General features: G+C 47.0%; 1 protein-coding gene across 1 annotated transcript in view; it reads right to left on the bottom strand.

The window, feature by feature from the left end:
• GALNT14 (polypeptide N-acetylgalactosaminyltransferase 14) overlaps positions 1-17,456 on the bottom strand; it is a 155,917-nt gene that overhangs the window by 107,053 nt on the left and 31,408 nt on the right. The window lies entirely within an intron of this gene.

Below are 17,456 nucleotides of genomic sequence, written 5' to 3'. Positions count from 1 at the left end.
CGGGCGTGGGTCCAGGCCACTCCCCGGCGCCCCCGAGCCGAGCGCGAAAGGATGCGCGGGATCGGGCAGCGCCGCTGCGAAGTTGGCCCGGGCCGGTCCCGGTCCCCATCCTGGTCCTCGTCCGGCTCCAGGGCGAGGGGAGGCCACCGTTCAGCAACACACAGAGGAGGCGCAGACACGACGGGAAGATTAATTTATCCAATTGAAACAGCAGGGGGAATTCAGGTAGGTGGAATTTAATTACCGGATTTGGAAAAGAAGATGTGAGTCTCCGGAGCTGTCAAGAGCACTTAAAAAATAAAATCATTATCATCAGCTATTGGTATGCCAGCAGCAGCTCGGTGCCGGGCCGTGGTTCTGTGGGGACGGCCCTCAGCCGTCATCCCTGTCCCGTGGGGTGTTCCCTGCTGGCTCTACACACAGCCCTGGCACAGCGAGCCTGTCCACACAGGGCAGCCAAAGTGGGGATTACAGACACTGCTAAGGGGAAGGGGGAAAAAAAACCCCAAAAACCAACACCACCCAACAGATTAGGACTCCCGAAAAGAGCTGCCTCACCCAGCTGTCCCTGCTCACCTGCCTGACTGCTCTTCCAATCCTGCTACTGACAAGTATTGCACAAGCTGAGCAATCCCTTGCAGAAGACATTAGAGAATAAATTAAGTATTGGAGCAGATGCGAGTCATTCATGTTAGTACAAAAACTATAGAACAAACCCCATAAAAACAGGAATCCATGCATAAAGTAACATATGGAATGAATTGGCGATAAGATGTCAAATGCTGGAAAGTCCGATGCACATGTTGTAAACAACCTCTCCTATGCATTTCCCACACACTCCTCCTTGGTTTTATTATTTCCTGCAGTTGTTTTCTGTCACTTGCTAATTTATCATTTGTGATCTTCATCCTCTGTCCTCCTCTGATTTATTTCCAGGGCTCAGTAAGCCCTTCTCCCCTAACATAATCCATGCCTCTCAGGCTCAACATTCACAGAAAGATGCCCAGATAAAAATTTCATTAGCATCCACAAAAAGGGACATTTCTCTTTCTTTGTTTTAAGGCCATCTGACTTTGAAACGCCTTTACCAGAATGACGAAATCCAGGTCCAGCGGGCAGGGTTAGGTTGAACTTTGTTTTACAACAATGGCAGCAGCGCAGCCAAGCAGGAGCAGAACTAACCGGGTGGGAAGAGAGTGGAAAGCCCTCGTGCCCTGGTGAGCCACCAGCCCGATGTCACGTGGGAAGCCCGTGCCAGCCTGAAAATGCCACCTCTTCCCGTGGTGTGCATCATTTGTCACTCCAATTAACCTTCCTCAGCCCCGTGCTCGGGGTAGCTGGACCACCACGCTCTGGCTCTGCCACAATGAGACATCTCTGCCCAACCTAGAGGGGACCTGCAGGTGGAAGCAGGTGTTGCTCTCTTCCCCAAACTGTTGCTTTATGCTTTCTCGTGAAAGCTAAGGTAAAGCACCTCAGCAACTTTGAGCTGCTGAGGCACACCAGTGGTGGCTTTTCACGTGGCTTATAGTTGTCCCCTTACCTTGTGCCCACTCCAGCTATTGGCACAGGCTGGTTGCTGCCTCTCACGTACCTCCCTCTAACCCCTTTGGAGCAGGAATGGCTTTCTGACCAAAAAGATCACCTTGCCACAAGTGGAAAGAAGCTGCTGGTGTTTGCCTGGCTAGGATGAAGCAACCTCGACTGCTGTAACGTAGCGTTCCCCTGACACGTTTGCAGAGGGTGCTGAGCTTTTCCTACCAGACCTCACTCCATGCTAGGAGAGCTTTTCCAGATAAAGGCACCTGGGTGTTATCATTCAAAGCTGGATTAAAAACCTCGTCTTTTTGTAGGTCAGACTTTCAGCGGAAGTTATTACAAAATATAGGGGGGAAATATAGAAAATATCAGGGAAATACATTACAAATTAGATTACAGGTAAGGTAATAAATAGGACAGACCTGACAAAAATGCAATCAGATAATGCTATTTTATTACCTTGAGAAACAACTCCCTCTGCTGAGGGAAAGCTTTATTGGCAGGGCTCAGCGCCTTGACGAATAACCCACTGTGCCTGGCCAAGATAACGGGCAAAGGCCTGACTCTTCCCCGCTGGCACCACTGTTACACCAGCGAGGAGGGTGACACCACCAGCCCCACAGTGACACTGTACAAATCTCTGCCTGCTGGAGCCCTGTAGCTGCTCTGTGCAGGGGTCCTGTGATGAGACGGGAGATTCGAGGAGCTCTAGCAATGCATACAATCTCCAGGAAAATCTGTTCCTCCTGACCGCATGCGTGTGTGCTGGGACAGATAATATATCTAGCAGATGATAGTCACAGCTATTTAAACAAGAAGGAGGCAAGAGCACAAATCTGTAGGTTCAGTTATTTGAAGTCATAGACTTTCAGAGACTTGTATAAAAATCCTACTGCAATTACATTAAAACCATGGCAATAAAAAATCTTCTATTGTATTATTGATACCCATGTGTTGCCCATTTTTCTAATTTTTCTTCTGCCAATCTCAGATGCTTCGCAAGTGAGGTCCATAACATACTGCCTGTTTCCAAGAGAGCAAAACTTAAGGCCAGCAGTACAGACAGAGACAGAAAAAAGTCTATTGGGTATTTAGCATTTGTTGGTATCAGCATTGCAAAGTTGATGAAAAGTGATTGTTTCATAAGAGCAAAAATAGGACATCATTTCTGAGTGGAAAGGGGACTTTTCACAATCGCGGCCTCAGGCGATAGCCCTTCAGGGTCCTGCCTTTAAGGAAAGGGTGGTAGGGAAAATCATAGAATCATAGAATCATTGAGGTTGGAAAAGACCTCTAATATCACCGAGTCCAACCGTCAACCCAACACCACCATGCCCACTAAACCATGTCCCTAAGCGCCTCATCTACACGTCTTTTAAATACCTCCAGGGATGGGGACTCCACCACTTCCCTGGGCAGCCTGTTCCAAAAAAGTAGCTCTCCTCGCCATTTCAAGAGCATCTGTAAAGCACAGCAAGAATATTTCCAAAGGAATTTCATCTCGCCAGGTCTACAAACCAGCTGGGCACTGCTTCAGTGCAGTTTATACTAGGACTACTCCCGAGTTTGAGTTCAGTTCACATTCGAGATCCCATCCACAGAGAAAAAACATACTCCTTTTCCAAAAGGAGCACAAATAGTTTGCATTTTTTTCCTGGAAATTTGAAAGGGGGATAAACAGATACCCTTGAAAAATGATCTGAGGAAAGGGTCAAAATCTACCCCTGACTCGGGGTGCTGGGGAGTCCCAGCTGAACATCACAGGTTATTGTAACATAGAGGAACCCCACTGAGCTCTGGCTGAAAAGGGGCTTTAGGACACGGCAGCCCGCTACCGGGGAGGACCTGGTACAGTCCGTCATTTGGGGCAGCCCAGCTCTCACTGCTCTTTATGGCAGCACAGCTTCCCCACAAAGAGGCGCTGCTTGCGGTAGCAGATATATCAGAAAGAGTATGTTTGTTTGCAAAAATAAGAGATCGGCGTTTGAAAGGGTCAGCATGGTAATGTGTGGTCACGCAGGGAGATGGATTTCATTCGGTGGTCAACAGTACCCTTGTGGTCCCTGTTCCAGGCTTGGGGAAAGAAGCTAATACAGAATTTTCTCTCCCACCCCTGGAAGAGGGGGTGCTACATTTGCTGAATTTAACCACGCCGAGGACAGGGCCGGGAGAGGAGGGAGAGCACATCAAGCTGCTCCCAAATAGCTGTTTTGGCAAGTGCCGAGCATTGGCATGTTTCACAAGAAGCCCAGCTGTCCCTCATCACCAGCAGCCAAGGTGCCAGCCTGGGAGCAGGGCCCCCAGGAGAGCAAGCCAACACATGCCCCCGGCCCAGGCACCACCCTGACAGCCCCAACCTGCTCCCAGGGGATGACTCAGAAACCATTTGCTACTTGTCTAGGGGTGGAGCTGTGCTTCGAATGCAACAGTCATGTCAGTGACTCTTCCAGCTTTATATTTAATACAGGAACAAAAATCCCTTTTTGGATCTGCAGCTGTTCAGAAAGCTTCCAGGTCACCTAGTCTGTTCCAGTCCAGTCAACGTGGGCAGAAGAAAGGGAGAAGCCAGGAAGTCCTTTGCACAGGAGCAAGGGGCAATCATTGCTTTGCCATGGGGGTCCACCAGCTCTGCAGCACTTGTCACCACTGTACCTCGGCCCCATGGCACGCTGCTGCAAGGATGCAAGTGTGTCCTGAGACAGTGGCTCCTAGCCATGGCTACCATCACACACAGCCCTCAGGGTTGTGAACGACAGCAAGAGCTCTCTGCCACCTCAGACGGTAGCCTACCATCTCAAAAAGCAGCTACCATGAAGGCTGTTGAAGATACTGTGAACATTATCCCATATTTTTGTGGCAGGTAAGCTCTGCCTTTGATTTTGTGCTGTAGTGGGAGCCAAAAAAAAAGACCAGTGCTTATGCTGAACAATGTTCTCCCTGCATATCCTCAGAGAAGATCACAAATGTTAGAGACAGCTCTGGTCTAATACCAGGAGAATTCTAAGTTAAAGTTCTTTAAAAAAGGAAAAGCTTTATAGTTGGCTGTCTCCTTTCCCTCACTGAGATAACAGAGCTGTAGCTTGTCCTACCTCTGCAGCCTACACTGGAGGGTCAAACACAAAGCTGTGAAGCACTTGCCTTCTCCACTTGGGCAATGATATCGCTCTGCACCTCTTCACCTACTGCTGCAATCAGAAAGGCAAATGGAGGAATTCCTGCAGGCTTTTTGCCACTGTTGGAGTTGCAAGCAGATCTTTTTCAGTAACTGTAAAGGATGTTTTTTCTTTTTAATTAAGCTGCAAGCATTCTTCTCTAGCAAACTTTCCACGATGGCATCTCCAGTTAATTAAAGGTTTAAGCTGTCGGGAAATGCTATGCATTAAAATAATAAAGTAAAGAGGAGAGCTACTTTAATAGCATTTGTTAATTGAAGTTCTCATCAAGTCAGCTGCAGGAACACAAGCTGTTCCCCGAGTAGATGGGCACCAGCACACATCTAGGCTTTCACTTGCAGTTCCTACAAGTCAGGCTCCCACCTTCAGCCTAGCTTGTGTGGCACAGATGGAGGCAGTGCTGAGCTCCCTCACCGTTGGGTCAAATGCAAAGACTTCTCCATAGTAAGGCTGGAGGAGGGTGGGGGAATTCTTGCCTACCACAACATATTGTATCTTGCATCTTCAGCAACTGTAATTCACATTCTCTCCAGTCTTTGTCTCCATTTGCTGGAGCACAGGTTTTTCTGGATTAGATGCAGCCTTTTTACTAGCTCCCAGCATTTCCAGGTGCCTGATGGTGCCAGTACGAGCAGGTGTGGGAACAAGGGCCAGAGCAATGGGAGATTTGAAGGGAGACCCATTGACTTCAGCATGTGGCTGTGGGACATATTAAGGAGCACAAAAACAGAACCCTTGGGCAGAGCTCTTCTGCTGTGACCACCTTCAGTACTGTTCACTGGCTGCTTTTGACCAGCCCTGCTTTTGTGTAGCTTATTGCCACAGGAGAGCCAAGTCCTCTGAGTCCTGTCTGTCTCCAGATGTCTCCAGTGGTTGACAGTCTCTCCTGATGCTCCATGACACAGGCGTTTTCTGGGGAAAGCCCACGGGTAAGTGATGGCAGCTGATCCCACAGCCTGTTTTTTCAGCATTTTGGCCAGGGGGAAGCTGTCTAGCTCCAGGTCACTGCATTGGCGGCAGCCACTGCAAATGGCCACAAAAGAACATTTGAGACAAAGAAGGTAGATAGCTTTATGGGCCAAGTTGCAGCAAACAATCAATAAACAAATATAGCACAGGGCAGATCTGAATCTTTACCAGCAGCACCTGAGCCTGTAAGGTCCTGGGCACCCTGCAGTCCTCAGCACAGCTCTGGCAGGCACCCATGCTCCCCGGGGGACTCCAGTGCTGCTGTAACTCTGCAGAGGAAGCAGAGCTGCTCAGCTGCCTCCCAAGGAGATGTGCTCCTGTGTGCATGCACGCATGTGCATACCCCCCCCCATCCATCTCTAAGAAAGCAGAGAACCCTGCCAGAATTCAGACCAAGCCCTTTTGTTACTTCAAATATGCCAAATCAGTCCTTCTAGCCAGCTGCAGGACTATGTCCCTTAGACACATTCAAGCCCATAATTGCAGTTTGGACAGGTGACACTCAACAGAATGAAGAACTCAGGTGATGGGTGAGAGAATGCATTACCCAAAATAAAGCTTTGTCCTTAAAGCACCTTTAATGCCTCTGTTCTTTTGTATGCAGGTGTTAAGCAGACTTCGGAGCCAAATCTCTACTTCTGTGGTATGTGTGGCCCAATGCCAACTGGGATTTAGGCATCTATTAACACAGCTGGCAATATGTAATACTGCACCAGGCATTTTGTGGGAAGGAGCGCTTTCACAGCTGGATGAAGAGTTTTACCCTCATCTTCCTCCTAGAAAATTTTTCATAGAAAAAATTCTTGACTATTCATCCCTCCCCTCTCCTGAAGGATCAAAAAACTGAAGAGAGTGAGCCACACACCACCTAACTTTTTAAGATTTCAATCCCATTATTTAGGTGAGGTGCCTAGGAATAGACATTTCTTCCATATACAATCAAACACTAATTATAAAGACACAGTGATTTATATCTTGACAGAGCAGCCCTGCTGAGAAGGACTTGGGGGTACTGGTGGATGAAAAGCTGGACATGAGCCAGCAATGTGCGCTCGCAGCCCAGAAGGCCAATTGTATCCCGGGCTGCATCAAAAGAAGCGTGGCCAGCAGGTCAAGGGAGGTGATTCTGCCCCTCTGCTCTGCTCTGGTGAGACCCCACCTGGAGTACTGCATCCAGCTCTGGAGCCCTCAGCATAAGAAAGACACGGACCTGTTGGAGCGGGTCCAGAAGAGGGCCATGAAAATGATCAGGGGGATGGAACACCTCTCCTATGAAGAAAGGCTGAGAGAGTTGGGGTTGTTCAGCCTAGAGAAGAGAAGGCTTCGGGGAGACCTTATTGCAGCCTATCAGCACTTAAAGGGGGCTTATAAAAAAGATGGGGGCAAACTTTTTAGCAGGGCCTCTTGCGACAGGACAAGGGGGAATGGCTTTAAACTAAAGGGGTGTAGATTTAGACTAGATATAAGGAGGAAATTTTTGACACTGAGGGTGGTGAAACACTGGCACAGGTTGCCCAGAGAGGTGGTGGATGCCCCATCCCTGGAAACATTCAAGGTCAGGCTGGACGGGGCTCTGAGCAACCTGATCTAGTTGAAGATGTCCCTGCCCACGGCAGGGGGGGTGGACTAGATGACCTTTAGAGGTCCCTTCCAACCCAAACTATTCTATGATTCTATGATTTGATCAGGCAATCTCCTGCTTGCAACACAAAAGCTCCAAGGGGCTAACAACTAACCCTACATCTCCTTGAAAAATCGTTAAAAGCAAGCAGTTACTCTGTGCAAAAAGCAGGCATAACCTCAAGGTCTATGCTTGCTCCACATCAATCTTTTCATGGGATCCACTGTGATCTCCTACAGGAAAACACACACAGTGCTACAAATCCTGCCTACCTACAACAGAACAATATTCAACCCTGAACATGCTCCGGTGGATTAACATCTCATTTCCCATCACCAAGTCATTGCTGTTGGTTAGAAAACAAAGCAGCAGCTTGATTTCCCCACTAGCAGGACAAAATTTCAAGGCTGCTATTTAGAAAACAAAGTAATGTTTAATTGCATACATTTGTTTTGCTGTTATTGAGCAAGAACAAGTTAGAAGCCCAACAGCATTATTTTTCCTTCCCCGTGTAACACCTCATTAATGCATTCAAACCTTTTAGAAATTGTTAGTCCCAGAGGCTCTTGTTGAACCACAATGATCAATAGATGCAAACAGAGCAGGTAAAGAGGCAATCAGGGCCCTAGAAAGTTGAAATATTTTCCATTAGGACACCATAATAACTTCCCTGAACAAGCATTTCAGTAGCTGGTGCTACGAGCAAGGGGACATCCCAGGTAGGAGCAACCCAGGCGAGACACGCAAGGGAAGAGATGCATCTCAATTTGACCACACAGAACAGAATGTGCTCTGGACAGCAAGATGTGCTCCAAACAGCTTAGGCTATCCCACGCAGGAGGGGTATTTCACAGGAAATTTCTGCGTACGGGAGATAATTGGAAGAAACGGCTCAAATGTTTCGGGTTCTGATCTCCTCGCAGTAATGAGTACACAAGCAGACGATGCATATGCATGAGAACATAATTAAGAGTGGTAAAACCTGGAAGATTTTCAAACTCCATGGCAATTACCAACTTAAACACACAAAAAATTAAGATAGCCTTATACCCAAAGGAAAGTCGTTATTCAAAGTGCCTTGCCTCATTATAGTTAGCTCGAGCTCAAACAGCAGGCTAGCGAGCAGGGGAGAGCTGCCTTCCATTAGCAGCAGGTGCTCTCCCTGGGACGGAGGCAGGATGCTGACATCCTTCTGCTCTTGCCGAGACATCTCAAATGGCCCCAAAATGCTTTATCAGAACAAAAATAGAAAGTGGAAGGCGCACATGACCGGCATCTTGGGCTCCCCTGTTGCTCTTTGGGCTTCTCTGGTGAAGAGCATTCACGGACAGAGAGCTACCCTGTGTAAACAGATTCACTAAATAAATGTGGTGATTATACTGAATATTATTCTCAGCAGAAACAGCAGCAGGGAAATGATTTGCATAAGAAATGTGGATTATTCATGTAAATGAATGTGTTATTTGTTTATAGAAAAGATTAAGTCTTGTCTAAAGACTTAGAACTGAGCTATATGTAAAAGCTAACACTTAACCAACATCTCATGCATTCACTGTGCTTTGTCCACCTTTATCGAATTCATCTTTGCAGGACTAGCTATGTTTTTCTCATCAGTCCATTTTGCTAAAGCTCAAACTCCCCTCAGTCCAGGCAGTAGTCAATCTTCTCTAGGAAGCCTGTTTTGGCTGCCATTAGAGTACCTTTACAGGAATTGAGGCTTTTAGTCTTTGTTTCAGCAAGCTGAGACTAGTGGCAGGAGAAAGAGGAGCAGTTCTAGGTTTGAAGAGCTGAGCAAAAAGCCTGACTTAGGAGGGTGGATCCTTTAGTTTTCTTCTTCCATGAGCTGGATGCAAGAAGGGGCTCAGGTCCCAGGCTGGCTCTGCCCTGCACAGTCCAGAAGCAGACAGGAGTGTCCTCAGTTTTGGGGGGCAATAGTATCTCAGGGCAGGCTAGCATAGCCTTGCAGCCCCCAGGAGCCGGGCTACCGATGGAGACGCTGTGTGCCCACCTCCCGCCCTCTGTGCCACCCCATGGCATGCTCACCCTTGGGGTACTTTCACCCTCCTACCTGAGCAATGCAGAAGGGGTTGATCCCATTGCAACCACCTCCTGTTAACATCAGGACAGCCTCATCCTTCACCCCAACAATCCCAAGCCCAGAGTTACTCAGCAAGGGAGAAACACTGACTTAACACAAAAAGCAGAAAGGCAGCCTTAGCTGACGCTGCAGGACCTTCACCCTGCTACTCATGCCTGCAAAACAGCCAGCTCAGCTCCCGGACCCACGCTGGGAAAGGCACAAGCACAGCCTCTTAGAAAAGCAGCTTTACCAGCAATCAGCAAGCCTTCTCACTAGGCTTTGCCCTCAAGAGCCTGTGAACTAGAGGCAGCTCTTCTTCTATGCCAAGTCATTGAGGAGCAACACTCCCAGCTGATCTTAACTTTCATGAGTATGCAACAGTATGGGCCACCTGAGGATCTCTTGCCTCTAGTTGCTTTCAATAATTTGAGAACGGATGAATGTCTGCCTCACAATCAAGCGGGAAGGGCTTGATTTACTGTCACGGTAAGCTCTCCAGTGACAGCTGTGTTTGCAGCTCAGGTTTTGGCACCGTAATTCAGCAAGGCGATGTGGGCTTCTCAGCTTGCTTCAGCTGTTTCCGGTGGTTGGAGTTGATAGAAGTTCTTTGATGTTTTTCAAATTTATGGCAACATTTTACGTAATTTAAAGAGTAGTGTTGAGGAATGGCACCTCCACATGGCCTTTCCACCAAATTTCTCCCCAGAATTTGTATTTCCAAGTACTTGTGTACTTTTTTTACATTAAAAAAAAAAAAGATGAAGAAGAAATAGGGGATCCTTCTACTGGACTCAGCAATTTATTCTTGCAGCATATGAATTACTTTCTGTTAGTTCATCCCCTAAATTCTTTATGTGCTTAGCTATGTGTTGGTTTGATAGAGTATCCCTTTCTTTTTGCATTTTATACAATTAAAGTTCTGCAAAACTCAGCTGTTTAAACTCTTGGAAACTTGTGCACATTGGAAAATATTGATCCAGAATATGCTGATTTGGCTGGGATAAAGTTAATTTTCTTCACAGTAGCTAGTATGGGGCTGTGTTTTGGATTTGTGCTGGAAACAGTGTTGATCACACAGGGATGTTTTCGTTACTGCTGAGCAGCGCTGACACAGAGTCAAGGCCTTTTCTGCTTCTCACACCACCCCACCAGCGAGCAGGCTGGGGGTGCACAAGGAGTTGGGAGGGGACACAGCCGGGACAGCTGACCCCAACTGACCAAAGGGATATCCCATACCATATGACGTCATGCTCAGCATATAAAGCTGGGGGAAGAAGGAGGAAGGGGGGGATGTTTGGAGTGATGGTGTTTGTCTTCCCAAGTAACCGTCACGCGTGATGGAGCCCTGCTTTCCTGGAGATGGCTGAACACCTGCCTGCCCATGGGAAGTAGGGAATGAATTCCTTGTTTTGCTTTGCTTGTGTGCAGGGCTTTTGCTTCCCCTATTAAACTGTCTTTATCTCAACCCACGAGTTTTCTCACTTTTACTCTTCTGATTCTCTCCCCCATCCCACTGCGGGGGGAGTGAGCAAGCGGCTGCGTGGGGCTTAGTTGCCGGCTGGGGTTAAACCACGACACAGACGATGGCTGTGAAGTGCCCAAGCCTTGCTTCTATGCTCTGCCCTGCACAAGTAGAAGAGCAGGCTGAAGTGGAAATTGAGTTCTCAGTAATGCTCATCTCAGCTGTTCAAAAATAGTGAGCCCTTCAGATCGAATTATTTTGGAGATGCTCAGGGTTATTTCTGTTGTCCATATTTGCCCGATAAGCGTTGGGAGGCCAGGAGTCACAGTTCTCCACAGTCCCCAAGGACAAGCATTTTAAGGTCAGGCTAACATTTCTCCAGTATCACTGAAAGGCAGATAGCACAATGCTGGTAGAAGTTGGCCACAACGGATGTCCTCAGCATGGGCACCACCTGGGTTTCAGAAAAGGGCTCTGACAAACATGGCTCCAAGTTAAAATGAGACCTCCAGTGGTCTGTCCCACCACTCTCACGGATGCGGTCAGACCCCAGTGCTGGGACACATGGTCCCAGTTCCTGCGTGACTTCAGACACCAGCCCGGAGAGCGGGAGCTAATGAACAACTAGAGCTAATGTTGTTCAGGGGAGCAGGGGGGAACACCTCAGCCCTTCAGTTTTAATCTGTTGACACATGTGTACCCATGCCCTAAGAGTAGCAGACAGTTTTTAAGACGAGGGTTTTCTGAGCTGCGTGTAAGATTAAGAAGCAGGTAGGAAGAGTGCGTGATGTTGAGTTTGTTTTCTTTTTCCTTTTAAAAGGAAACACAATAAATGACAATAAACACCCAAGTTACAGAGAAGGGGCAACATGAAATCTCATACCCAAAGATGTGCAGCCCTTCAAGATATTCCCTGCATCCAAAAATGGCCCATGGCCATGTCCATCACCCTTTCTCTGGAAGGGGTGTGCTCGCTGTGTGCTCCAAAGCTCTGCATTGCCTGCTCAGCTTTTAGGGGAAACATGCTAATAGGGGGCTGGATCTAGAGACTTGCAGAGCAGGCATGGCCACGATTTCTGGAGCGGTATTCCTAGCTAACACTTTGGTTTTGAAGGGGGCAGCAGGAAGAGAGAGATAGTGGTAACAAAGCTATCTCAGACATAACCCTGCTCCTCGCATCTTCTGGAAACTCGGTGTTTAGCTGCAGAGGCAGGAGTCTTCTGCAGCCTCAGCCCGAGGAAAAATCAGCGTCACCGCTGCCGGCAGCCAGGCTGAAAGCACCCGGGTTGGGGTTGCTTAAGACCCAATTTCTCACTCATGAGCTCCAGCTCTTCAGCAGCACAGAGCTGCTTTCAAGCAGTAAGTGGTTTATGTCTAGCTGCAGTGTATTTATGAGAAAGAAATCCTGCTTTTACCTGAGGAAAAAAAGCTACTTTAGAGCAACTACCTCTTTCATTTCATCTCGCTTAATGAGCACCAGCTATAGACATCCTTCTCGTAGCCACGTTTGCAGAAGCGTGAGGATCTCCACATGTTTCCGCAGGGTGCTCGGCTCTTAACCCTTCCCTCCACGTGAGATGCACACATGACTTGTTAGAAAAAAAAGGTTTTTTTTTTTAAATATGACTCTTCATAGCAATCCACATTCTGGGTCTTTTGAATCTGAAAATGTAATTTCCACATTTGTACATGGTTCACTAAATATTCCAACAAAATGGGCTTCGGGAGAAAACTGGAATTTTAATTGCATGCTTTCTTAATGGAGATCTCCTGTGCTAGATTATGGATGCGAATTTTCCTAGAAAAACTTGTTCCCCTCAACAGCAGTAGCAAAGTCCATTTCCATTGTCTCACAAAACAGCTACAAATTTCTACAAAACCCAACTTTGTTTTCAACCTGACTCTTACTATGAGTTTGGACTCCAAGGACCAACCTGACTGTCCAGCTATAACATTATTAATGATAAAGGAGACGTGTAATTCACCCAAGAATCATTTTCTATGACACCTTCCACCACTTCTTCAACAAGAAAAAAAAGTAGGAGGTAAGCCCAGGTGGAGAGCACTTCTTCTGCCTGGTATCTGCAGCCACCGTAATGCCAGGCGGGTGCTTTGCAAGTGGCATCAGTCTCAGCACTGCCAGGCTGGGTAGAATTAGTCAGGATTTTTTCCTTTATCTGTGGAAAGTCAGCTTCCTACATTACATAGCTGATCTGAGCAAAACAAAGGTCTGCCTGCATTGGAAGGGAGCGCGATGGAGACATTAATTTCCCCAGAACAGGTAGTGTAACAAATCAATCCTGACTGCACTGATAAATTGAACTTCAAGCTTGGTGATACTGCTTTTCAGGTCTAATCCAGTGTAGGACACAGCAGGAAGGAAAGGCAAAGGCGCTCGTTAGCATTTCATTCTGCAAGGAGCTGCTCCCTGAGCAGGAGAGAAAAAAATAAAGGTTGTCTTTTTCCCCTCTCTTTCAGCACAGCCTTGCAACTGTTTTTGAGGAAGGTGACATGGGGTGCGTGGGTATGTGCGGGGGCGTGAGTACAGATAGCGAGGTGCAGAAGAACTGCCCAGCCACCACTGGCTTCTTGCCAGGCCCCAAAACTTGGGACGGGATCATAACTCGAGCTCCTGGGTGCCAGTGAGAAAGAAGTGTTGCTTGTGGGAAAAACCTGGCTCACAGCAGTACGGGGATTATACAGCGGCAACGGTCTGGTACGCAAAGGGAAGAGGAGGTGGCGGGCTGGGCTTCAGGAGGCTGAGGTTCAGACCAAGTCTTGACCGCAGAGCCCCAGGCTGAACACAGACAGATCACTCCCCCCGGGCACTGCAGAAGTACTTCTTTTTCCAAGCAGCCGGCAAGTCCTGCTCTCACAGCAGCTAGCTCCTGATCTTCAGCTAGGACCTGATCTTCCTCCCCTCAGCACTGTGGCACTGTAAATAATAACAAAGGGGATTTTTGCCCTTAACTTTTCTGAATCTGGATGTAAACGTCACACCTGTGGGAAACTCCAGCTTTTCACCCCTCTTGCACGTTGGAGCACAGGGTTGCATTCAGCCGGAGTCCAGCAGGACTAACATTGGAGGAAAAGTCTCCCAGCCCTCCACGTTTGGGCAGAAACCTTGAAACATTGGCCTGAAAAGCTCACAAAGGAAATAAAAAAAGACTTAAGGTTTGCGAATTTTAAAATCCCATTGTTTTAATTGAGTGTCCTGGTGGGGTTGCAGGATAGGAGAGGGGGTGAGCGAGGACTGGTGGTCACTTGGATTTGGCAGTGGCTTTGACTCCATGTTCCCATGTTGTCTCTTCATTCCCATCACTGCCCTGTGCAAAGGTCTGTGCTGCTGGGACACCTTGTACCCACGCTGCTCAGCTGCTCTGCTCTTTGGGCACTGCCTGCCCCGGGAAATGGGCTTTTCCTTCCAAAAGCTTCAAAGTCCTCATTGTTATGGGTCCGGTGCAATGACAACTTGCCCTTTAGAGGTCCCTTTTGTGGGTCATGGAGTTAGGATTACATGTACTGCTTAATGATTAAAAACAAAGCAACATTATTCACTCTACACAGAGCATCTCGTGGTATGGTCAAAGTCCACTAGCACAGCTGGGCCAGCCACAATGGTGGTTTGTGCAGTAGCCACTTACATGAACATAATACCTCCCAGCAAAGGACTGTAACATGCTTTTAGGTAAGGCAGGAGTCTTGTTGGCCCCACTGTAAAATTGGTGAAAAGGAGAGATGTGACATCAGAGAACTACACTGTACTGTCTCAACAGCATGTAGACCTTCAAATTTTAATTGACTGTCCAGAAATAAATACACAGCTAGGCAGAAATACTCAGACCTCAAACCTGGCCCAGCTTGGTATCTCTCCAAAGGTGGTCATCCCTAGCTGTCGAAGGGTAAGAGCCCCGTCATCTTGGGGTGATTTGTCCCCAGAGGGCAGCTCTTTGCCTTTTGCCCAAAGCCAGATGTCAGGTCCCTGCCACAGCTCTTCACTGAGGCCATGACTGCTCCAGCCACGCTTGTCATCGCTCTAAGTCTTAACCCCTTTCTGAATCCTGTTAGGCTTGAAAGTAGAGCCTGTCCTGTTGCCATCTGGACAGAAGCCCTGACCATGCAGAATGCACACAGCAAGGCTGACAGGTACCTGCTGTACCCCGACTGCACACTAAACGTGTGCACCAACTGTATCCAGGAAACATGAAATACTTCCAGTTGTGCGTGTGTATCTTGGGGCAATGAGCTCCAGCTGAATATTTTGTTTACAAAGGGTTGATTAGTTCCTTTCAATTTCATCTGTCTTACTGTTACAGCATACCTTATCATCCAGCTCCTCTTCACACTCCAGCCATTATTGGCTATTCTTGTTATTTGCACCTGCCTTTTCCGAAAAGGACCTTTATTAGCAATACCAGTCTCAAGCCGCAGCCCCACTTTTCTTTCATTTCTGCTAGAGCAATAACACCCACTGCAAAGCTCAGCATCTCTATAAACACTGTGGTTACAAAAGAATGCATCCTTCAGCAGCCTTTTAGACCATTTTTTCCACAATGCACATTGTAAATGAGGAATAATATATCTTCAGAATTGCCCAGAAAACATTATTCTGTTAGCAACATAAAAGCCTCACAGTGTCCGAGTAGGTGCCCTTGCCAAAAACATTTTATTGTGAGCCAGATAATTCAGTTTGAATTGTACATGGTTTGGTATAATCATTCCAGCAAAGCATTCTTTACAATTCTGTAACAGCAAGTCACATGGCTCAATAAAGTTTATTGCTGCAAATGCTTAATGATTCACGGCATGGATGAATTCTGTTTCTTTCCTGGATCAAGTAATCAATAGCAAAATAATCTCCCTGCAATTACATTGCTCTGCATTAAAGAGGTGTGAAGTAAATAAGTACAAAATCTGGTATAAAAAACAATGTGTACAACATTAAAATGAACTGCAATTTGAAAACTGCACTACAGTTTTGCACACGGCCTGCGGCAGAGCTATGTCCAGCATACTCCTAGCCTTAAATAATTCTTGCTCAGCTGATTACACACATTGTGCAACAAACCCAGTTGGGACTGGCAGATTTCCATCCCATCATGTCCAACAGAGTCCTGCTGTGAACACTCTGCACTCACGCAGACCCCCCGACCATCCCCGTGGGTGCCAGGGACCATCTTTTTTGGAGCGCACTGAAAAAGCAAGACCTATGCTCTCTCAATCAACCTTTTCGGTTCTTCCGGTGCTGTTCCTGCACACAGTAAATCAGTGTTTACAACATCCCCCACTGAGTTGAGTGCAAATTAAATCAGGCTAATTTAGTTTGTACCATCGTGTTCAGCTGCGAGTCACAAAAGGGAAGAGAGGCATGAGAGTTGGGAGAGGGCATGTGCTTTGTGATGGGTGCTGCTAACAGAGCCTCCTTGGGAACCCGGCAGGATGGCAGTGCTGTGACACCACTGTTCAAGGGCCCTGGATGTCCCTGCTCCCTCTAACCTGCCCTGCTTCGCAGATCTGAACCCTGTGGCTCCGGTGACACCACAGTAGGCCACTCACAATAGATGATATTTATATCATCTGTTATAAGCAAGTATAAACACAGCTATCTATTTATCTGGTTCTAACAGTTTTCTCATAAAAAGAGTATGAAAATGATACTGTTTAGAAACAGACTGTTCTGGGGAATAAAGAGCGCACTGTTGTTTTTACTGTTTAATGCCTCCTGACTGGGAACACTTATACGCGATGGGGTTTCTCTCTAAATACGCTTATGGTGTTGCACAGGCTTCAATGCAGTGATAAGCACATACCTGAGCTCAGGCTTTTGCTCGTGTTTACATTCTTATCCACAGTTCACCTCATTCCTGAATCTCATATGCACTCTAAAAGGATAATTATGAGATTAAGCACCTAAAAAGTCACAAAAAGCCAGAGGGAAGGCTGCCTATGCAAGCTTAATATAACTTCTTCCTACAAAGGCATTAGAGTATGGTCTTTCTTTATATGTTCATTCCCATTGGAGCCCTGTTTCATTCAGTGCCTAGACTAGGCTGTGCACTGGAAAAGAGACACAATTGTGCTGTCCACAGGAATGCCAAAAGAAAAAAATCAAAGCAGCAACCCGTAACAGGCACTTAGCGTGGAAATTTCCAGCCCAAATAAATGGTAAGAAAGTGAAAAAGGATCCTACAGATAGATGCATCAAGTAACTCTAGCACAGAGTTTGATGTGAATAGTCTCACTTATAACATGTTCTCTAACACTGTTCACAGCTACGCACCCGGTTTCCACTATTTAATTAGCTACAACCTACATGTGATTGCATCATTTAAAAGTACACACACACACACACTCCCTCATCCTGCTATATAAAAAGTAACTGACAAGTATCCCAATGTTTTACCAGACTGCTCCTGTATCATGCTACAGAGAACATCTACTCCCTGCCAATCTCTGGTGACTTAAAGACAATATGGGATCAGTTTGCTTCTCACTGTACTGTACTTTTCAATCTGCAGAGAAAACCCACTGCCTTTCTGAAATAAATCTGCAAACATCACATCCTCCATCCACAACAAGGAGCTGGAGGCCCAGCTCATCTCTTGGTCAAAT

This window comes from Aptenodytes forsteri, unplaced genomic scaffold (assembly GCF_000699145.1).
Source record: "Aptenodytes forsteri isolate BGI_AS27 unplaced genomic scaffold, ASM69914v1 Scaffold280, whole genome shotgun sequence".
In the NCBI taxonomy this organism is placed as follows: Eukaryota; Metazoa; Chordata; class Aves; order Sphenisciformes; family Spheniscidae; genus Aptenodytes; species Aptenodytes forsteri.
Note: the sequence above shows the minus strand (reverse complement) of the source record. Positions and strands in the feature narration are given on the sequence as shown.